General features: G+C 43.7%; 1 pseudogene; it reads right to left on the bottom strand.

Annotated features, from left to right (window-relative positions):
* Nucleotides 1-20856, bottom strand: part of LOC115114105 (metaxin-1-like) — a 37469-nt pseudogene extending 16613 nt beyond the window's left edge.
* Nucleotides 20857-22947: the final 2091 nt, after the last annotated feature.

The raw sequence follows: 22947 nt of genomic DNA on the forward strand, positions 1-22947 counted from the left end.
ATAGAACAATTCCACGCATGTTAAACAACAACCCCATTAAAAACGCAAATACAGACGCTAAAATCATACATGTAACACCAACCATTACAGAAAGAAAAAAAACGAACACTCTTAATTATCCAAAAATGGCAGAACTAACGCAACACGGGAGACAGTTGAAAGCCTCTTATCCCAGATTCCAGACGAACTCCTAGAAGTTATAAGACGTATGAACGATTCAGGAACGTTAGATGAAAGCATATTAACACAGATTCCAGCCGAACTCTTAGAAATGATTAATCGTATGAACCAGTCAGGGGGGGTTGAGGAAAACATGTTATCCCAGATTCCCGAAGCCCTCATAACCTTAATTAATCGTATGAACGAGAGTCAGACAATTTCGGCCCCGACAACCCCGACAGCGATAGAACAACCCGTAACGCCTAGGTCCGTAGAGTCTGAAACGCCACAAGATGTTTTTGGGGAATTGGACAATTATCTAATAAATCTGGCGGCAGATGTTCATGATAGACGTGTCAGGGTTGTGTACAGGAATAAATTCAACAATACAGAGATTCGACAGTTTTTCAATTTCCTATGTGTGAATCAGAATCTTGACTATGCTGTATTTTACATGATGATAATGGACACTCTGAATGACCTGTTAGAAACAGCAAGAGATTATGGCGAACCTCGTGATGTCTTACAGTTGGAAATATGTGGAGATAGCCTGCATAATTCAGTATCTCTTATTTTACCCAATGGCGAAGCAGATCTTGAACAATTTACAGCGCTGGTAGAACGCCTTGTTCAGTCAAATTTAGCCATCATAGCCGATCGAACCCTAGAGCTTGTAGTGCAAATAATACGTCAACCACAGGGGGTGGTGGGCAGAGAAGGAAGCTTGATAGCCTAATGCAGTCAGAAATCATAAGCAATAAAAGGGCCTACCTCATAAACGTTCACAATCCCGATAATAATGTTTTGCAATAGGCCTAGCGCATTTACTTAACCCCGGATGTACTGATCTGACGGCATTGCAAAAGGCTAGAGAGATCCAAACGGCGGTGGGTCTCGGGATCCATGAAGGCGTGGCATTCTCAGACATTGTCAAATTTGAAAACCTTCTGAATATCAAGATTGTGGTTTTGTACCACAGTAGAGCTAATGCAGCTCTCTTGAAGTTCCAAAACACCCCCCAACCGCACCCCCAGATTCTGTACTTTTATGTGCAAAACGAACATTACTATGCCGTTACAAACGTCACGGCGTTCCTAGGGGCAACCTATGTGTGTAGATCCTGCCATACCGGCTACAGCCGAAAGGGGGGGCACTCGTGCCGTTATAACTGTTCTGTATGTCAGGATGCCGAGTGCCCTATGCAGACCCTAAACTTGACACCATGTGAGGATTGCCATCGCACATGTCGTTCGACCTACTGTTACGATAAACACAAAATTGAAACATGGCACCCTAAGGCCTGTAAATCTGTAAGCATTTGTGCCATTAACAAGAAATGCCCAAAATGTCATTGCAATTACAGCCTTAAAATAGATAGCCCTAAACCACATGTTTGTGGAATCCTACAGTGTCCAATCTGTAAAGGGGGTCTGAAAAGCAGAAATGCTGAAGTGGTTCAAGAAGTGCCACACGAGTATTATATTCAGCCCTTGGCTGAAGATGAACCTTCAGAGAAATATGTGTTCTATGATTTTGAGACAAATCAGCAATCGGGGGATCATTTGCCTATTTTTGTATCTACCATGACATTCACGGGGGAAAAGTGGTCTGCAGAAGGATCCAATTGTGCACTACTCTTTCTAAAACATTTTAGAAAACCACAGTACCGAAACTTTACGTTCATAGCGCACAATGCTAGAGCCTACGACTCGTACCTTCTTCTGAACCCCTTGATACAGCAAGGCATAGCGCCGAGGGTCCTAGCGCAAGGGAGTAAAATCCTGTGTTTTGTAGATCCCGCCTTCAACCAGAGATACATTGACAGTTTAAGCTTCTTACCCATGAGATTGGCTCAAATGCCAGAGGCCTTGGGTTTTGAAAACTCTGTGAAAGGCTGGTTCCCCCACTTCTTCACATCTGAGGAGAATCTACACTATATAGGATCATATCCCAGCCCAGAAATGTATGGGTGTGATCAAATGTCTCCCAAAGAGCGAGAGAGATTCATGACTTGGTATGAGACAGTAAGACATGGCACCTTTGATTTCCATAAAGAGATGGAATCATACTGTGACAATGATGTGGTTATACTTCGTGAAGGATGCCTCAGATTCAGAGAAGAGGTAATCAAAGATGCAGGTATTGACCCTTGGAGTTGTACAACGATTGCATCGGCATGCATGAAAACATACCGTACACACTATATGCCGACATCCTCTATAGCGATCCCCTCGCCTGACAACTACCGACGCCAGTTCAAGGCCTACTCTAGTGGGTCCATTCCATTCATTCCATTCAATGGCTAGAGTATATGGCCCAGGATAAAGACATTTTTATTCAACATGCTTTGAATCGAGGGGAGAAGGCGTTTGGCTCTTACCATGTAGATGGCTACACCAAGATTGACGGGGTTGAGACCGTGTATGAGTACAACGGTTGTTTCTTCCATGGTTGCAAATCTTGCTTTGTGCCCCAGAACATATGTGTCCTAACCCAAAAGACTTTTGGGGAAATGTACCAAGAGTTTCAAGACAAAGTTGATTCGTTACAGGCTACTTACGGTCTAAAAGTGGTTGTTTTGTGGGAGCACGAATGGACAGCCCTCAAAAAGTCTGATCCTCATGTTCAAGCATTCCTTTCCAGCTTTGACATCCCAGAACCTCTGGAGCCAAGACAGGCCTTGTATGGCGGCCGTACCAATGCTTTGACATTGAGGTATGTAGCGCAACCCGACGAGACAATAGGCTATGTGGATTTTACATCCCTTTATCCGCATGTAATGAGTTCCTCATGCTATCCTATAGGTCATCCTGAAATTATTCATCGTGATTTTGACTTACCTCAAAACTATTTTGGTCTGATCAAAGCAACAGTCTACCCTCCAAGGGGTTTGTTTATACCTGTGTTGCCTTACAGGGGCCCTCAAGGAAAACTTTTCTTTCCCCTTTGTCGCACCTGCAGTGAAAACATACAACAAACCCCATGTGATCACACCGATCAAGAAAGAGCACTGACAGGTGTATGGGTCACAGCTGAATTCTCTAAGGCTTTAGAGATGGGGTATCGTGTGGCCAAAATCTTTGAAGTATGGAACTTTCCAAAGAAATCAGACACTCTTTTTAAAGAGTACATCAAGACCTTCTTGAGATGTAAGCAAATGGCTTCAGGCTATCCTGCATCGGTCACAGATCAAGAAAGTAAAGACAGGTACATTCAAGACTATCATGACAGAGAAGGCATCCTTCTTGACCCTGACAGAATAGAGGTCAACAAAACCAAACGAAATGTGTCGAAATTGTACCTAAATTCGCTTTGGGGCAAATTAGCGCAGAGGTGTAATATGTTGACAACGTCGATTATTAAAGACCCTGAAGAATTTTTGGAATTCATTTTTTCGGACCAATACGAAATTTCACATTTTTCATTCTTGAGTCAAGACATTGCCTTGGTGCAATGGCGACGTAACAAGAAGTGGGTTCTACCCCCGGGTAATGTAAATGTGTTTCTTGCAGCATTTACCACGGCCTATGGCCGACTTGAACTGTACAAGCTCATGGAGCAGCTTCAGAGGCGGGTACTTTACCACGACACAGACTCTGTGGTCTATGTAAGCAAACCAGGGATTGGAGCCCCCACTCAGCAACTATCTGGGTGGCTTAACGAGCGAACTCGCAGAGGGTGACCATATCACAGAATGGTCATCCTGTGGGCCCAAAAGCTATGCTTTTAGAACGCTAAAGAATCACGTGGTATTGAAAGCCAAAGGAGTGACTCAAAACTATGAAAATGCCCAGCGTGTAAACTTGGAATCAATCACACGCTTGGTTGAGGGGTTCCTAAATGACAGGAATAGTGACTTGGAGATTTTGAGCTCCTACAAAAAGATTGTTAGGGATAAAAAGGGCTTCCATCTGAGGAATGCCCCACTCATTAAAAGATTCAGGGTTGTCTATGACAAGAGAGTGCTTTTGCCTGACGGGACTACATTGCCCTATGGCTACTGACTTATGCTACAAGCTACAGGGGTCTTAAAGCTTAAGATATAATGACTGCTGTAGAAGGTTTTGACCCCCGGTTGCAACTACCATTTTCGGCCTTAATCGCAGGGCCTTCGAATAGTGGTAAAACTTGTTTTGTAAAAAGTATTTTAGAGAATTCTGAACATGTGTTATCTCAAAAGCCTGATAATGTTGTGTGGTGTTATTCATGTTATCAACCTCTGTATGATGAATTGTTGAAGACAATAAAAATCAAGTTTGTTGAAGGAATACCTGATACCCTGTCTGATGATGAACTTTTACCTCCTCATAAAAACAATCTGTTGGTTTTGGACGATATGCTATTTGCAGGTAGCGAACATCCCGAAATTGCCCGAGCGTTTACCCAATATACTCATCATAGAAACCTGTCCGTGCTTTACTTGGTGCAGAATGTGTTTCACCAAGGTAAAAATAGCCGCAACATCAGTTTGAACGCCAATTACATGGTTTTGTTCAAAAATCCTAGAGACAAACTACAAATTAACACTCTAGCTCAGCAGATGTACCCGGGAAGGAAATCCTACTTTATGGAGAGCTACGAGGACGCAACCCAAGCGCCATTTTCTTATTTAATCGTGGATTTAAAAGCAAATACTCCAGAACACCTGAGGCTACGAACCGGTCTGTTCCGTGGGAGTGGCCGGCTGCGTACATTCCAAAAAAAAAAAAAAAAAAGTAGCCGCTATGTCTCTGCGTTTAAAAAGAAACTTGCCCCTCTTGAGAAGCCTAGTTGGGGCTACATCTAATGAACGGAAGGCCATCTTGGGTCACTGTTCTTCAGATCTCATATTATCCCTATGTGAGATTGCTTTGAATCTTCTCAAAGGACGCATTCCACTCACCCTGACACAATTGAAAAAATTAAAGAGACAAAAGACCTCGATCAAGCTCTTTGCCAATAAAAGGGTCAGTCTTCAAAAGAAACGACATAGCATACAACAGTCTGGCGGTTTTATTCTACCTTTACTAAGTATAGCCGTGCCCTTCATCACCAGCCTTATTGCAGCCCGACGTGGTGGTTGAACACATAGGGTGATGGCCAATAAAATGTATCTGGTGCCACAACAAGAGTTGGATAGACTTAAAAAAACAAATGCAGGGGCCCCCGAAAATATCAGACAAACAGCGGAAAATGATTTGGATACGGCCATGAAGGATATTTTGAATCAAAAAGGATTGAACCCCTATGATAAGGTCCAAAAATACACAAACCTCTTGCAAAGGTATTTGTCCTTGGTGAAACAAGGGGAGAGAGAGACAGGCCATTTAACTATTTCCCTACAGGACCCTTTAAAAGATGACGAGCCTCGCGAGAGCCACGCCCCTGTAAGGCCTGTACCTGCGAGCTTACCATCTGAAGATCAAATGCCTGTTGAAGATAAAGTTATGCATGACTTGTTAACCCATGTTCCGGCACGTAACAGGAAAAATGTTAGCTACATTATGAACAAGCTAAAAGACTCAAATGGGGCAGCTACTTGGAATGACAAAGGAGAGTTTATCCTTCAGTGGTCAAGGGTTCACATATACTTGACTTGCTTAAAAGTACCACATCTGCCCACAAGGTGGCTGATGACCGAAGACCTCCAGGGTGGCTTCAGTTTCTTAAGGCCCTGGCCATCCTCAACATACCCCTCTCGGGTGTACCCAACTATAAGATTCGGCAACAGATTCACTCTTTAAAACACAAACCGTCACCGAGATACAGCACCCCTAAAGATGCCCCAAAACCCTCACATCCTTATGAAATGAATGACGATAACCCATTTACCCCCCTGAACGCCTCTGGACCTTTCCCTAATCCCGATCTCTCTGGGTGGTTAGCCTTTTGAATGACTTTTGAATGACTATGATTAAATTCAATAAATTTTATTTGAAAAATAAGCAATTTAACATTTGTGGCATTCTTGAAACATTTGGCGTGAGCATATGCCTTGATTACACGTTCTTAGAGGATACACATTTGAACACTTTTGATATTTTCTAACAAAACAAGCTACAACTTTATCATTACTTCTTAAATCATCCTTATAAAGAGACATAACATCTTCAAAAGAAACTCCCCGGGCTCTTTGGCATAGGTAGAATACACAGTGTTGACCGCATGTCGTTGAAAGGGTATCTTGCACCTGTTTGATATTGTAGTATATCTTTGAGCCATTTTTGGTCAGAAATTCTTTAATAGATTTGGGGAAATGTGAAAAACCGGGTGGGAAACCATAGGAATCAAAAAAGTTGAGATTTTTCTTCCTCCTTCCTCTTCTAAGGTCACAGCTAGCCAATGTTCACCCGGCATGTTTTTAGGATGGGTATTGACAATAAACATTGCAGGCCGCACCTTCCATTTCTCCATAGGTAATTCATCACAAGCCAACACTCCGCAAAATTGTTTTCCAATCAGTCGGCTCATCAGCCCTTCCAACTCTTGGGTATTCATGTCTTTTGCTCAACGATCCTTAATAATAATCTACTAAAACCTGTCTTCGGCTATTCACCTCCAAGATTGAATCAGAGCAGGCATAAACAATCATGCTAACCGTACAGGCTAAAGGTGTACGGAAACGCATTTCCAGCCTGAGGTTACCTTGGGACACCACAGAAAGATTTCCTGAGGTGTCATCATCTGGGGATAAATTGAAAGCATACATTGTGTAACCCTCGGCAAAATCATTTCTGTCAATAGGTAAAGAGAGATCTTTTAGATGCCTCCCGGTAGCCAGGAATAGATTGTAAAATTCTCGCACAGATATGTTGTTATTAAATTGCGGTTGGAAAGCCTTAGCAGGGACCTGACGTCCGTCCTGACACAGAGCGACATACTCTGCATTGAAGTGTTGAAAATTAAAGGGGTTTTTATTTAAGCTGCCCGTATTGGAGGCGTGATCAACCAAACCTATAACTACGTATCGCGGTAAAGGGCCTAGAAATAGGTTTTCTTGACTGCAGATTCTGCTGCCCACAGGTATGCTAAAGGTTTTCATGGTAATTCTTTGGAGAGGGTAAAGGGCATTTCCTTTCAGCAAAGCCTGTGAGTGACCCAGACGAACTGCCGGAGATACCGATACTTTTTAATAAAAAGCGTGGCCCCCAACACTTTTAAGCTAAAGTCCCCATCCGTTGCAGACATTAGGCAAAACTCATCCTTGGCCCTGGTTAATTTTAGTCTTAAATCAACCGCATTTAAGAGTAAACGTTCTTGAAAGAAAATGTCAGAGTGTATAGGGCCTAGCAGATGAAACTCTCGAGATTCTGCACAGTAGCGAGCCCGGGCGGCCAGGCCTTTATTTGCACCTGTGGATGGGTCTGTCGATTCCATAGAGCCTTCTGCAGTATCCTTGCTAAAAAGCCCTGCGCTGAATTGGGTCTTGAGAGTGTCTTCAGAGTAGTTGAGTAAGCATTCCATGATGGCACGGTAGGGGTATGTGGCACTGCTTTGACTGATTAGCCGTTCCCCCAAAGTCACATCCACTTGGGAGAAGATGGTGGCCACTGGGTAATTAATGAGACTCACTTTGGCATCGTTTGCAATATCAGTACCATCTCTTTTGGTTACTTTTAGACGCAAATGCACCAAGGTGTTGTTGAGGTCCAGATAGTTGTCACCGTGGTCTGGTATGAACAACTCTATGGGGCCGTTGTCTGTAATGGCAGAGAGTGGGGCTATCTCCACATAACTGGACCTCTCTACTGAATGTTGGGTTAAGGGGGCCGTGAAAAGATCGAGCTCTGTTTTTATAGCTTCAGAGGACATGCGGTGTAAAAGAGCCATGGTGCTTGTTCTTTTAGAAAATACTTCCGAGTATTCTTTTTACCGTTTTTGGTCCAGACCTCCTCACTTTACCCCGTCTTTGACTAACTGAGTTTCTTTTAACCGTTAACCTCCGTTTTTTAGGCTCAAGTCTTCGCCTTATACCGGGCGGTCTCTTTTCGGTCTTCGAGACAACATCATCAACCCCGAGCCTTCTTGACTCTCGACATCTGGTGACGCCCTTCTGGTTATCGCATTGGCGACAAACTCACTTACTATATTTTTTGCTGCTGATTTTAAATGCGGTTTGGCTATGCTGAAGCCTCTCTTCATAAACGGTAAAACCATCCTAAAGAGATTACGAAATATCCCTCCGATCCCCGAACCATACATGGTGGGCGATCCATAATATCCTGGTAACCCATTACCCACTTGATCCACATAGTATGTGACATACCGGTTAGGGTCGAGATGTCGGTGTTCCATAATTTTAATTTAGATGTATTATGTATATAAAATATATAATACTAATATTATATATGTAGAGAGGTTTTGGTGGGTCTAAAGTGGAGTTTTACAATCGTTTTACCATAAGTAAATTCAATGTTTTCGTTCTGATCCGTTTTAAGCTCAACAAGAATGTTTTCAATATATTTCTTGCTTACAGGTACGTAGTGTGGCTTGTCGTAGGTGACAGTGACGATGTCCCCTTATCCTTTATCCCTTATCCTTATCCTTATCCTTATCCCTTATCCTTATCCTTCCTATCCTTTCCATCTATATGAACCGTTCTCAGGAGTGGCACACAGCTGTCTCCGACCCTTTGATATGATATGATGTCGGTATACACAAATATGTTGTAAAATCCTGCATGTATATCCGCGGGGAATGGGAATAATTTATCTCTCACATACGTCCATGTATTGGGCCCCATCCCTAACATGTAGGCTAAATTACCACTGGTCTTTATCCCCCCGGAAGCATCTCCTGAGATTTGTACCCTTTTATGTATAGGGTTGTACATCAGGAATATTTCCATACTGTTCTGCGATAGCCGTTCATTCAACTCGGAGACGAGCCTTTCGACGGTTCTATAGAACCCTTTTTTAACCTTAAATTTAGCAGGTTCCGTTAACTTTTTGAAATAAAATTCCCGGTCCTTATCTTTGATATTATACCAGCTATGGGGGTATGTAATCTCGCTGAGCCCTACTTCCCAGGCCTCTGATAACTCTATAGGCTTTGGAAAATTGGTTGTATAATTAGAACTCTGATTATTACGATATATGTGTGCGGACGCATTACTGGGGAGATTCAGGTAGAAGCCGCTGTGTTCCATTATGCCCTCCGGTGTACACCCCGAATGAGGATGTATTTTATCATGCATGGGGGTTTAAATTAACCCCTGATACCTCCACTACATCCTTCTCTAATACCCAGCTGTTGAATTTTAGCGGCCAGTTTTTCCAGCGGACCAGCACCCATTTTTGACCTTTCTCTCTCTTTTGATCTAGAATCTCATCTACGTGAAACACCTTGTCTTTACCAACCGTTACCTTCTGTAATTCCTGCTCATAAAAAGTAATCTTTTAATATGTAGACCGGGGGTATGCGCGGCAGACATTCTGTAACCGTGAAAAGCTCATCACTGTATCCTTGCACGTATTTTTTTTATCGAAAACACCCCTCAACTTGGATATACGAACCAAGTCCCCCACAATAAATTTAAAATGTATTTTTTTCTTACGGCGAAGAGGGAGCAAACCATACAGATTTTTAAAGACTTGAAAAGAGTTTTCCGAAGAGACTTCGGAGGGTTTCATCCTTATACTTTTATGATAACTATTGTTATACGCAATTACTAAATCTTGAACTATATCGATATATCTATGCGTGTTGTGCGCTGTAAAATAGCGCCACATCCTCTCCTTCAGAGTCCTGTTAAAGCGTTCAACCACAGAAGCTTTCAAATCCGATCCTGTAGCAAAATGTACTATATTGTGCTTTTTCATTAGTTTCTGAAAGGTCTTATTAAAAAAATATTTTCCGCCATCGGTCTGCACTTTCTTGGGGGCGCCTCCTTCCTTCAAGATAGAGGCAAATGCCCTGGTCACCTCAGCGCCGCTCTTATTCTTTAAGACCCGGACAAAAGCTATTTTAGAGAAAATATCTATGACCGTTAGCATGTAGCGGTTTCCTTCATTTTTATCTGCAAGGGCCTGCATGTCACATAGATCCGCCTGAAATTGGGACAATGGGTGTGTAGAAAAAACTCTATTTCTAGGAAAATGTTTTCTCACGGGTTTATGTAGAGTGTGCACATCTTGTTCGGATAGCCACTCAGTGACTTTAGCATCGCTTAACCTGTGACCTGTTTCTTCGGCTAAAGCGCGCTGTAAACGCTCCTTACCACCATAAGACCCCGGGTTAGAGGGATTATAATAAATGTTTTTCAAAATCTGCTCTGCCATCCTTCTTGCCTCTCTGAGGTACAATAATGTTAATGAGCCACTTTCAAATAACAACAACATTTCATTTTCATTTTTGGGATTTTTATTTTCATGAAAACATTAGGTATTACGTATACAGACAATCCCTAATTAGTTGCAGGATACATGCCCCCCCTTTCTCTATGATCGAATCATGCAAAACCTTGTATATTTGGGTTAGATTAACAGGTTTGTTTCGCTGAATTTTTACAACAGACACATCCGCTATAAAAGTATATAAACAACAAATATGATACATGGTACAATTAAAGGGTGTTTCAAACATGAGTCATGATTTGGTCCATTTTCAAAACACGCTCTACATTAGCCCCGGAATTGGGGGTTTTGTAGAACGAGACATTGTTCACTTTATTTTCAATAATTTGATGCATAACACTTGTAAGTTCTCTCAAAGTTCTCTCTCATCTAACATCGTATACATATAGTTACCCATTGCTCTACATCTAAATAACAAAAATGTCACTCGGGCTCTTGGGGTTTATTGAGCCAGAAAGCCAACACATCCGACACCACAGCCTCCCTGTATTTGTTATCCTCCACCAGGGTGTGTCGGATTTCTTTGAGTTTCTGGTGTATGTGAATTGCCTCCTTTAGCTCGTGTAGGAATGCTTCGGTTACCCCGTAAACTCTGGGGATAGACGGCACAAGGCCCATAGCCTCCAGGGCTCTGACCAGCGATGGTATAAACCGGCGGGACCAAAGTCTTTTCACCAGCGCCTCAAAATTGTTGAAGAAGTAGTATCTTGGGGGATCGTATAGGCAGGGGTGCCTTCGCTGGCTGGGGTGATTAATCTCACAACCGATGCATTTTTCTCGTATATATTCTCCAATCACCACGTCCAAAAGCGCGGCTACTGAGGCCTTGATTGTGTCAACAAAAATAGTACTGACCACCCCATCAAACACGTCCTCAGGTTGTGTACAGGTAGGGGGTGTCGAGGGTCTTGCCAGGGGGGAGTAGAATGGAGGGCTGCGAGGCATACAATCCTTAGTGTCGGGAGCCCAGGCCGTTTCGGAGTTCGGGTATGCGTTAGGAATATCCATGGTCAATGCGTAGGTTAAGAACTGTAGGTTTTAAGAACCAGCCTTTTTATTCTTGAACCAACCCTCGGGGTATCTGGGCGGGGTTAACAACACAGCTTACCTCGCTTTCTTTGGGGGCTGCCTCTCCTGACGTTGTATCTTCTTGGGGTTGCTTTGAGTCGTAATCCTCAGGATTCGTATATATTATGCACTTCTTTATCCGTACAATGCTCTGGCGCTTTTGGCTCTGTACAAACAGAGCATCCAACAGCTCCAACATTTGCAATTCCATTAAAGGCCAGCTTTTAAGGGGTATAAGCATTCGAAGCCGGAAATCCCCGTCCGAACCGCCAGCCCTGATGTTTTGGTTTCGGATTTCCGCGGTGCTGACGTAAAATTCCACGCACCCGCAAGGCCGTCCATTTATAAGTTGTAATTTAACTCTGTGAAATACTCTTCCTGAGGTGTCCGGGGTACCTTCCCAACGGGTCTCGTAGCCTGTGAACAAGCTGTAACTCTTGGTGATACGGCTCAGTTCGGGACACAAAACCTGTCGAAAAACCGTCCAGTCTTCAACATCATAAGTCACGCCTAATTTCTGGTCGGTATATTCTTCTCCTTCGGCTAACGTATAGAGTTTCACGCTACAGGCCAAGTAATCAAACAGATGCCCCCAATGCTGTCCGTTAGACATCAACACTTCATCTTTCAGCGCCGTTGCGGGCGGTATCTGGGTTCTATACACGTTTAAAAACCGCTTTTTTGGTGCATCGTATATTGCGGCTGTATACTTTGCCCTTTCTCGATGTTTCAGACGCGGTCCTGCCTCCGAGGCTACAGTCATCACAGCTTTGCCACTGATCGCAAAATCCATGTTTAAAAAATAGGGTTTACGGTTCTGGGTTTCGCAAGCCTTGTTCTGGACATTTATAATGCTGAGGCCCCAGCGCTATCTATAGCCCAGACATTCCTGCTTCATAGATAACAACCATAAGGGAGATAAAACTGGGGGGGTGGAGGGGGGCATGGGCCCCAAAAGTTCAAACACCCTCTAACACATGACCACACGAACAGGGGGGGCGGGGCGGGGGCACATATTCAGTACATGTCATCAGGTCATAAGGTCAGCAATCAATCAATTTTGACACCTGCCGTATCCTATTACTAGCCTAGCCTACACTGCACTGGCAATCATTTTTTCCATCATTGCTTAATAAAACAGAGCAACACACTTCTCATCTGAGGAATGTAAAGAGAGACTCCTCTTCTAGATATGTATGAATGCCACTTGCCTGTAGTAGAAAGACATGGTAGGCTACTACTGAATTTGTTTTTTTCACTTTAAAATGTATGCCAAACTCTGCATCTGCACTGTTCTTCAAGTAAATGTGTTTTTGCATTGTTAAAAGTAGTCCCTGTGCATAGAGTTGTACGGTTTGTTAAACTTTGAAATCATTGTTTTTGTTTGACCTACATTTTAAAGTGAAAAAATCTGAGTCTCAGCATCAGTCTGTTACTAACTAAACATCAATCTCTTACATTATTTTCCAGTTAACTATGCTTAATATGATAATTAGACTAGCCATTGGCAATAACATATGCTATAAACATAGGCTAATCCAGCAGTAACCATCAAGTAGATATGCTAATGCTGTAATTTTTAAGTAACTCAAAAATACAGATTTTTTAAAGAAAAATCTGGAGGGTTCACTTTTGCAATTACCTAATAGGTTGAATGTACAGACCTCTTGTCACGCCCTGGTCTAAGTATTTTGTGTTTTTCTTCATGTATTGGGTCAGGCCAGGGTGTGGCATGGAGTTTTTGTATTGTGGTGTGTTTTGTCATGGGGTTTTGGTGTGTATGTATTTGGGATTGTAGCTAGTGGGGTTATCTAGCAAAGTCTATGGCTGTCTGGAGTGGTTCTCAATCAGAGGCAGGTGCTTATCGTTGTCTCTGATTGGGAACCATATTTAGGCAGCCATATTCTTTGAGTTTGTCGTGGGTGATTGTCCTTAGTGTCCTTGTTCCTGTCTCTATGTTAGTTTACACTAGTATAGGCTGTTACGGTTTTCAGTTCGTTAAGTTTGTTGTTTTGTAGTGCATTTGTATTGATTCGAGTTTTATGTTTTTATTAAACATGGATCGCAATCTACACGCTGCGTTTTGGTCCGACTCTCCTTCACCACACCTAGAAAACCGTTACAGAATCACCCACCACCAACGGACCAAGCAGCGTGTTAACAGGCAGGAGCCACAGGAGAGGCAACAGCTGCAGTGGGAGAGGCTGCACCACCTGGAGAAATGGACATGGGAGGAAGAACTGGACGGTAAAGGACCCTGGGCTCAGCCTGGAGAATATCGCCGCCCCAAGGAAGAACTGGAGGCGGCGAAAGCTGAGAGGCGCAGATATGAGGAGGCAGCACGGCGTAGCGGATGGAAGCCTGAGAATCAGCCCCAAAAATGTCTTGGGGGGCTCAGGGAGAGTGTGGCAGAGTCAAGAGTCAGACCTGAGCCAACTCTCCCTGTTCATCGTGAGGAGCCAAGGAGGAGACCAGAGCCGGTGTTGGAGGTGAGCGAAACAGACTGTGAAGGAGTTAATGGGGAAATTGGAGGAGAGAGAAATGAGGGAGTTGCTGTGTTGGTGCTTTTTGCATGGAATTCGCCCGACGGAACGTGTTGGGGATTTGATGGCACCTGGGTTAGCGCTCCATACTCGTCCTGAGGTGCGTGTTAGTCGGCTGGTGAAGTTGGTGCCAGCCTCACGCACCAGGCCTCCTGTGCACATCCCTAGCCTTGCACGTCCTGTGCCAACACTGCTCTCAAGATCTCCAGTACGCCTTCACGGTCTAGCCAATCCTGTGCCACCTCCACACTCCAGTCCTCCGGTAGCAGCTCCCCGCACCAGGCTTCCTGTGCGTGTCCTCGATCCAGTACCACCAGTTCCAGCACCACGCATCAAGCCTTCAGTGCGCCTCGCCTGTTCAGCGCAGCCAGCGCTTTTCTCCTCTCCTGCGCTGCTGGAGTCTCCCGCCTGTTTAGTGCAGTCAGAGCCTTTCTCCTCTACAGCGCTGCCGGAGCCTCCCGCCTGTTCAGCGCAGCCAGAGCCTTCCTCCTCTACAGCGCTGCAGGAGCCTCCCGCCTGTTTAGCGCAGCCAGAGCCTTTCTCCTCTCCTGCGCTGCCGGAGTCTCCCGCCTGTTCAGCGCAGCTAGAGCTGCCAGCCTGCATGGAGCAGCCAGAGCTGCCAGCCTGCATGGAGCAGCCAGAGCTGCCAGCCTGCATGGAGCAGCCAGAGCTGTCAGCCTGCATGGAGCAGCCAGAGGTGTCAGCCTGCATGGAGCAGCCAGAGGTGTCAGTCTGCATGGAGCAGCCAGAGCTGCCAGCCTGCATGGAGCAGCCAGAGCTGCCAGCCTGCATGGAGCAGCCAGAGCTGTCAGCCTGCATGGAGCAGCCAGAGGTGTCAGCCTGCATGGAGCAGCCAGAGGTGTCAGTCTGCATGGAGCAGGCAGAGCTGTCAGTCTGCATGGAGCAGGCAGAGCTGTCAGTCTACATGGTGCAGTCAGAGCTGTCAGTCTGCATGAAGCAGCCAGAGCTGTCAGTCTACATGGAGCAGCCAGAGCTGTCAGTCTGCATGGAGCAGCCAGAGCTGCCAGTCTGCATGAAGCAGCCAGTCTGCATGGAGCAGCCAGAGCTGTCAGTCTACATGGAGCAGCCAGAGCTGCCAGCCTGCATGAAGCAGCCAGAGCTGTCAGTCTGCATGGAGCTGCCAGTCTGCAAGGAGCAGCCAGAGCTGTCAGTCTACATGAAGCAGCCAGAGCTGCCAGCCTGCATGAAGCAGCCAGAGCTGTCAGTCTGCATGGAGCTGCCAGTCTGCAAGGAGCAGCCAGAGCTGCCAGTCTGCAAGGAGCTGCCAGTCTGCAAGGAGCTGCCAGTCTGCAAGGAGCTGTCAGTCTGCAAGGAGCCGCCAGTCTGCCCAGCGCCGCCAGTCTGCCCAGCGCCGCCAGTCTGCCCAGCGCCGCCAGTCTGCCCAGCGTCGCCAGTCTGTCAGGATCAGTTAGATCCACCAGTCAGCCAGGATCCACCAGTCTGCCAGGATCCGCCAGAAGTGCCAGTCGGCCAGGATCTGCCAGTAGTGCCAGTCGGCCAGGATCCGCCAGTCGGCCAGGATCCGCCAGTCGGCCAGGATCCGCCAGTCGGCCAGGATCCGCCAGTCGGCCAGGATCTGCCAGTCAGCCAGGATCTGGTAGATCCATCAACCTGCCTGAGCTTTTTCTCACTCCTGAGCTTTCTCTCACTCCTGAGCTTTCTCTCACTCCTGAGCTTTCTCTCACTCCTGAGCTTTCTCTCACTCCTGAGCTTTCTCACTCCCGAGCTTTCTCTCACTCCTGAGCTTTCTCTCACTCCTGAGCTTTCTCTCACTCCTGAGCTTTCTCTCACTCCCGAGCTGCCTCAGTCCCTTCAGTCCCGACCTGCTCCTCAGTCCAGTGGGGTTCTGGGTGAGGACTACTAGGCCATGGTCGGCGGCGAGGGTGGTCTATCCAGGGACGCGAGGAGAGGGGACTAAGACATTGACTGAGTGGGTTCCACGTCCCGCGCCGGAGCCGCCACCATGGACAGACGCCCACCCGGACCCTCCCTATTGTTTTGAGGTGCGTTCGGGAGTCCGCACCTTAGGGGGGGGGGGGGGGTTCTATCACGCCCTGGTCTAAGTATTTTGTGTTTTTCTTCATGTATTGGGTCAGGCCAGGGTGTGGCATGGAGTTTTTGTATTGTGGTGTGTTTTGTCTTGGGGTTTTGGTGTGTATGTATTTGGGATTGTAGCTAGTGGGGTTATCTAGCAAAGTCTATGGCTGTCTGGAGTGGTTCTCAATCAGAGGCAGGTGCTTATCGTTGTCTCTGATTGGGAACCATATTTAGGCAGCCATATTCTTTGAGTTTGTCGTGGGTGATTGTCCTTAGTGTCCTTGTTCCTGTCTCTATGTTAGTTTACACTAGTATAGGCTGTTTCGGTTTTCATTTCGTTAAGTTTGTTGTTTTGTAGTGCATTTGTATTGATTCGAGTTTTACGTTTTCATTAAACATGGATCGCAATCTACACGCTGCGTTTTGGTCCGACTCTCCTTCACCACACCTAGAAAACCGTTACACCTCTAACCTAAATGCAGTGACATTTTGCCAGTTAACTGAATGGAAATAATGAGGTCTTGTGAATGTGACACATCATCAGACACAAATTTACCCAGTTGCAGTGAAAACGCGGGGGGCATCCTGGAAAACTCTGAATGAAATTGCTCATTTCCAGACAAGAGTTCATCCAAGAGTTTGATGTGTCACTAACATGGCTGCAGTTCAATAGCCAATTTGTGGTTTTAGAGACGACACTGAGACACAAACTAAAAGCAAGCAAGATGTGCATTTTCCAACCACAAAAAAAAGTATCAGGGGAGGAAAGTCACTTTCCAGACCCACATTTAACATCTGGTTCCCTCCAGTAAAGATGTGGGTCCAAAATATACATGTTAAAAAAAAAAGTTTCATGTCTGAAAATGTTCCAGGGAGGAAAGGTAGCTTATGATGCTCAAGTCTGGTTTAGTCAAGCCTGCAAGGTATTATAAGCTGTCATATGTGGCTTGTGAACACATCAGTCATTTAACTGAACATGCACAATGGAAATGTTGTGGTTTACTGTAATACAATAGATGTTTTGGGTGGCCTTGTATTAAGAGCAAACCAAATGGAACATTAGAGGTTTTACATTGGAAGAATGTTCAGCTAAATCAAAAACACTGCTTCCAGTCAGATACGTACAACACAATCTTTGGGTTTTGAATACATGAGTACCATGAGAACTGTACCATGATGAACATACCAGGAATTTCCTGTAAGAAACTGAGGGGGGAGCTAAAGCCAGTTAGTTGCCTCTGCTGCAGTGTAGCGGGAGGCTTGGAGTTAGCTAATAAAGCCATATCACATAAAAGCTGTGTATAGAGAGGTGCATGTAAGACAAAGGGCACCAGACAATAGCCTTAAGAATAGCCTTATCTTCGCACCAGATGTCTTCCAAGATTGCACACTGCACAGATTCCTTCATTAGTTCCTCTTCATTTGTCAACTTCAGAGCTATAACTTTGGGAGGGTAGCCAAACACCTGCATGGTCTGTGTGGTTAATAATGTGTTAGGCTATGCTGCATTCCTATGTTGAATTATAATTAGAGGTCTGGCCGATTAATTAGGGCCGATTTCAAGTTTTCATAACAATCGGTAATTCTTGAACGCCGATTATGGCCGATTACATTGCAATCCACGAGGAGACTGCGTGGCAGGCTGACCACCTGTTACGCAAGTGCAGCATCAAAAGGACCTTGTGGCTGCAAGGAGCCAAGGTAAGTTGCTAGCTAGCATTAAACTTATCTTATAAAAAAACAATCAATCTTCACATAATCACTAACTAACTACACATGGTTGATGATATTACTAGGTTAACTAGCTTGTTCCTGCGTTGCATATAATCAATGCGATGCCTGTTAATTTATCATCGAATCACAGCCTACTTCAACTTCGCCAAACGGGTGATGACTTATCAAAAGCGCATTCGTGAAATAAGCACAATCGTTGCAATAATGTACCTAACCATAAACATCAATGCCTTTCTTAAAATCAATACACAAGTATATTTTTTAAAATCTACATATGTAGTTAAAAGAAATTCATGTTAGCAGGCAATATTAACTAGGGAAATTGTGTCACTTCTCTTGTGTTCAGTGCAAGCAGAGTCAGGGTATATGCAGCCGTTTGGGCTGGCTGGCTCGTTGCAAACTGTTGAAAGGCCATTGATTACTAACAAAGACCGTAATTCATTTGCCAGATTTTTTAATAATTATGACATAACATTGAAGGTTGTGCAATGTAATAGTAATATTTAGACTTATAAATATGGAATGGTTCCGTATTTCACTGAAAGAATAAACGTTTTGTTTTCGAAATGATAGTTTCTGGATTTGACCATATTAATGACCAAAGGCTCATATTTCTGTGTGTTTATTATGTTATAATTAATGTTATAATTAAGTATAGGATTTGATATTTGATAGAGCAGTCTGACTGAGCGGTGGTAGGCAGCAGCATGCTCGTAAGCATTCATTCAAACAGCAGCTCTTAGCAATGCTTGCAGCGCAGCACAGTTTATGACTTCAAGCCTATCAACTCCCGAAATTAGGCTGGCAATATTAAAGTGCCTATAAGAACATCCAATAGTCAAAGGTATATGAAATACAAATGGTAGAGAGAGAAATAGTCCTATAATTCCCATAATAACTACAACCTAAAACTTCTTACCTGGGAATATTGAAGACTCATATTAAAAGGAACCACCAGCTTTCATAGGTTCTCATGTTCTGAGCAAGGAACTTAAATGTTAGCTTTCTTACATGGCACATATTGCACTTTTACTTTCTTCTCCAACACTTTGTTGTTGCATTATTTAAACCAAATTGAACATGTTTCATTTTATTTTAGGCTAAATTGATTTTATTGGTGTGTTAAAATAAGTGTAAATACAGTATTGTTGTAATTGTCCTTATTACAAATAACGACATTTTTTTTACAAACTATTTTTAAATCGGCCGATTAATCGGCATCGGCTTTTTTTTTTTTTGGTCCTCCAATAATCGGTATCGGTATTGAAAAATCATAATCGGTCGACCTCTAGAATGAATACACCCCTGATCACCCACACACACAGTTCACTTTCATAACAGCGCCATACAGCATCATCACTTTGCTCACTGAATAAATCCTTCTCGCATCTACATGGTCTCCTCCTCTCTCCTTTTCCCTTCACTTGTGGACTTCAATGCACAGCACAACATCGGTCTGTGACCAGGCAAAAAAAAAAACTCTACAAACCAAACCGTCATACCATAATCGCTAACACTAACCCCTACACAGCCTACATCGTTGTCACCATATCAGTTAACGTCATAGTCAACATAGCTACTAGAACTAACACGCTAGCAAACCCACAATCCAATCCATGTGTACAATCACACAGTCCTGTGAACAGCAAGCAGTTTAGCAGTTACACCGACTGTCTCTGGGGCAATAAATTAATAAAACCAAAAGTTTATCTTGACTAGGATAGCCTTAGCTAGCTAGCTAACATTAAAATAGCATTCCTCTCTGTTTGAGTCAGGTTGTTGAGTAGGCTAAATTAGCTGCATTAGCTAGCTAGCTAAGTAAGTGAAAGGTAAACTACTAAAAATATAGCTAGCTCCCCCTCTCTCTCGCGCATTCTGCTGTTTCTCCTTCATTTTTGAAGAAATACTTTTTTTTTTAACTGTAAAACTATTCTCTTTCTCTCTGAGTCAACTACTCACCAAATGTTATACTCTGCAGTGCTAGCTAGCTGTAGATTATGCTTACGGTACTAGATTCATTATCTGATCCTTTGATTGGATAGACAGTTCATGCTGCAAGAGGTTTGATAGGTTGGAGAACGTCCTCTGGATGTCATTATAATTACTGTGTAAGTCTATGAAAGTGGGTGAGAACCATGAGCCTATAAGGTTTAAATTGAAGTCAATGTACCCAGAGGAGGATGGAAACTAGGTGTCCTCCGGGTACACCATAGTGCTTCTGAAATTCACTGAGTAGGATGGTCCTCCCCTTCCTCCTCTGAGTAGCCTTCACTGAGACACACACAAAGGCAGGTAGAGTGAAGGTTTACTGTACTTACAGCTGTTTAACTAAACCTGCTTGTTTGCATTGATTGAGGTTAGCTAAGTACATTCAATTCTCTACATTCTTGTGAGATTTATTTGCAAATTGCCAGTGCGTGCTGCCGTTCTTGCTAGTTAGCTGCTGTTAGCTAGCTAAGTTAACTAATTACCTTTTCTTACATAGGACGTCGCTACAGTAACGGGTCGATAGCGACCATTTTTAAATTGTCTGAAAGGTTAACAGTGTCTGAAAGGTGTATAAATCAGCCAGCCGTAGATGCTAATGTAACAATGTTCCCCTTGCAATGCAATTACATGGTAACGGCCCATATAACGATAACTATCATGCAAAAATACTAATCGTTACCGGTAGTTACGGTGAAATGTTTATTACAAATAGCTAGACAACTAACGTTAATAGATAGCCATGTCAGTGAGAGACGTGATGTCCAAGCCAACGTCATGAACATTGACATTAGCTTGCAACTGAATATGAAGGCAGCCAAGCTGTGTTATCTTGCAGTGTTGTTATTGCTGGTATTACATCATAATTGATATCTTACCAATACAATTAAACACTCAGTGTCGACAGACGGTAAATCCCAATCGCCTTCCCAGCAGTACAGCTCAGAGGTTGCCATCTGCGAGGGGGCAGCCATCTTGAAATAATTTAACAACCTTTCACTCGGAAGTGATACCTTTCGTTGCCACTGACAATGTTTACATTTATTGTCTAGGCTCCAGACTTCATGAACATTCTGTCTCGACGTTTTTGAAACTAGCCACCCCGGCCCATTGATAGAGTCCTTTGATATCAAAATCATGTATGATTATCAATATTATGTCTATTACAATAGAACTTTGAACAACATTTGCCATTAGAAATAGAATTCAACGTATGTGCTTTCACTATGTTTTTGTGGTGTAATATTTATCCGAATGTTATAAATATTCTATAAACAGTGGTCAAATTGGTCCAACAAACTGTGGTCAACTCTCCAGACGGTCTTTTCCAAATATTTGGAGCAGGACTTTGACCTGGAAAATGCTTCCAGTGTCTATGTCAGAATAGATTTAGCAGATGTTCTGAATAAGGATAGTGTGTTTTTTTCTTCTAAACCAATACATGGCCTTTTAATATGTGTTTGAGGAATATTAATGCTGGAATATTTCACTTTAGCCGTTAAAGAGGCATTTGTACTTTTGACATCTGTGGAAAATGAAAGAAACTCATGCAATGGATAATTCATACCTCTATGTGTTCTTAAGAGTGGTAGTGTAACAATAACTTTGAACTCAACCTATCTATCCATAAGGCAGAATATAAAATATGAATGAAACTACTGTATAATCTATTTCAAATGCTTCTGTTTCACTTCCTTTCACTCACTAAAGATTAACGCCAACTATGTAAGCATTGATAGAAGGAGAAGACGAGGAAGAATGATCCACCTAAAAGCAATGTTTTAACCCACCCGACGGAGCTCTTAAAAAATGAATTAATGCTGTGTCTGTTGTTGGGGAATAATCCGAATTAGTTGGTAACATAGGTAAGATGTTTTATATTCATCATATGTTTGTAAGTTACTTCTCATCAGAATGTTTATTTTTGTATAATACTGTGGCCGGGGTTGCAGTTATCTGTTCTCTGTCAGGACTAAGTTACTTGGGCCGCAGAGAGGGGAGAGGTCAAGCGTGTATCTCTTGGCTCCACAATGTCTGTCTGCCAGTCAATGTGTCTCTGTGATCTTGTCAAGATAGGGTGGATGTGATATATGCCTGTTGATATGAGGATTTGTTTTATGGTTCTGAGTTTGAGAAAATAAAACTTATAATAGTATAATACACAAACATTTAGAAAAAAGTTATTTTACCTGTGCTCAGTCCTGGTTGTGCTCATAGGCTTGAAATATTTTATTTCCTTTGGAAATATTATGATACAATATGTTAAAGATACAATTGATAGCCTATATAATATACTGCTGCTATAGATGTGGTATAGTTATCAATCATGAATAACTAATGAAATACAAACAGTACTTGCGAGGGTTGTGTCTCAGTCTGCAGACATACAAGGTGATGACAATCACCACAATAGAAAGAAGGATACACATGCCGCCCAAAGAGATGGCCAGAAACATTCCCTGTCTGGACCTCTCCATTCCTAAAAAGACACCATTTGTTTTGACACATAAGAGTTCTACATCCGTTTAAACTTGTGCAGAGAGACATTCTAAACAAATGCAACTCAGAGCCCTGTGGCGATCTCTCTTACCCATCCTGCTGACTGTCTTGTTCATCTTCACCCCACTGGTGCTCTCCATAACACAGGTGATCTCTTCACCTTCAGCCCAGGTATGGCCAGGTACAGAGAGCTGGACTCTGACAGTGGCTGGCTTCTCTGACTGAACCTCAGGTAAACGCTCTGAGGACTGAACCTTCCCCTCCACCTCCCAGTACACCCTGGCCTGACTGAGATCCAGTCCAGGCACCAGGCACAGGAGTGGGACTGGGGATGAGGAGGCCTCCTGCCAGTCCACGGGTGATAGGGTCTGAAAGACAGAGGACATTACATGACATGGCATAACTACCAAATGTATACCTCTCAGGACTAGAAAATATGAACACTAATATAAAGCATGGAGAAGCATCTGATCTTACCAGAGACTTCCAGCACACTCCCATTGCCCATGTTCAGCATGGCACCATTAAGAATAGGGAGAAAGAGAGATGTGTCACTTTGATTACTG

Source organism: Oncorhynchus nerka, linkage group LG3 (genome assembly GCF_034236695.1).
Source record: "Oncorhynchus nerka isolate Pitt River linkage group LG3, Oner_Uvic_2.0, whole genome shotgun sequence".
NCBI lineage: Eukaryota > Metazoa > Chordata > Actinopteri > Salmoniformes > Salmonidae > Oncorhynchus > Oncorhynchus nerka.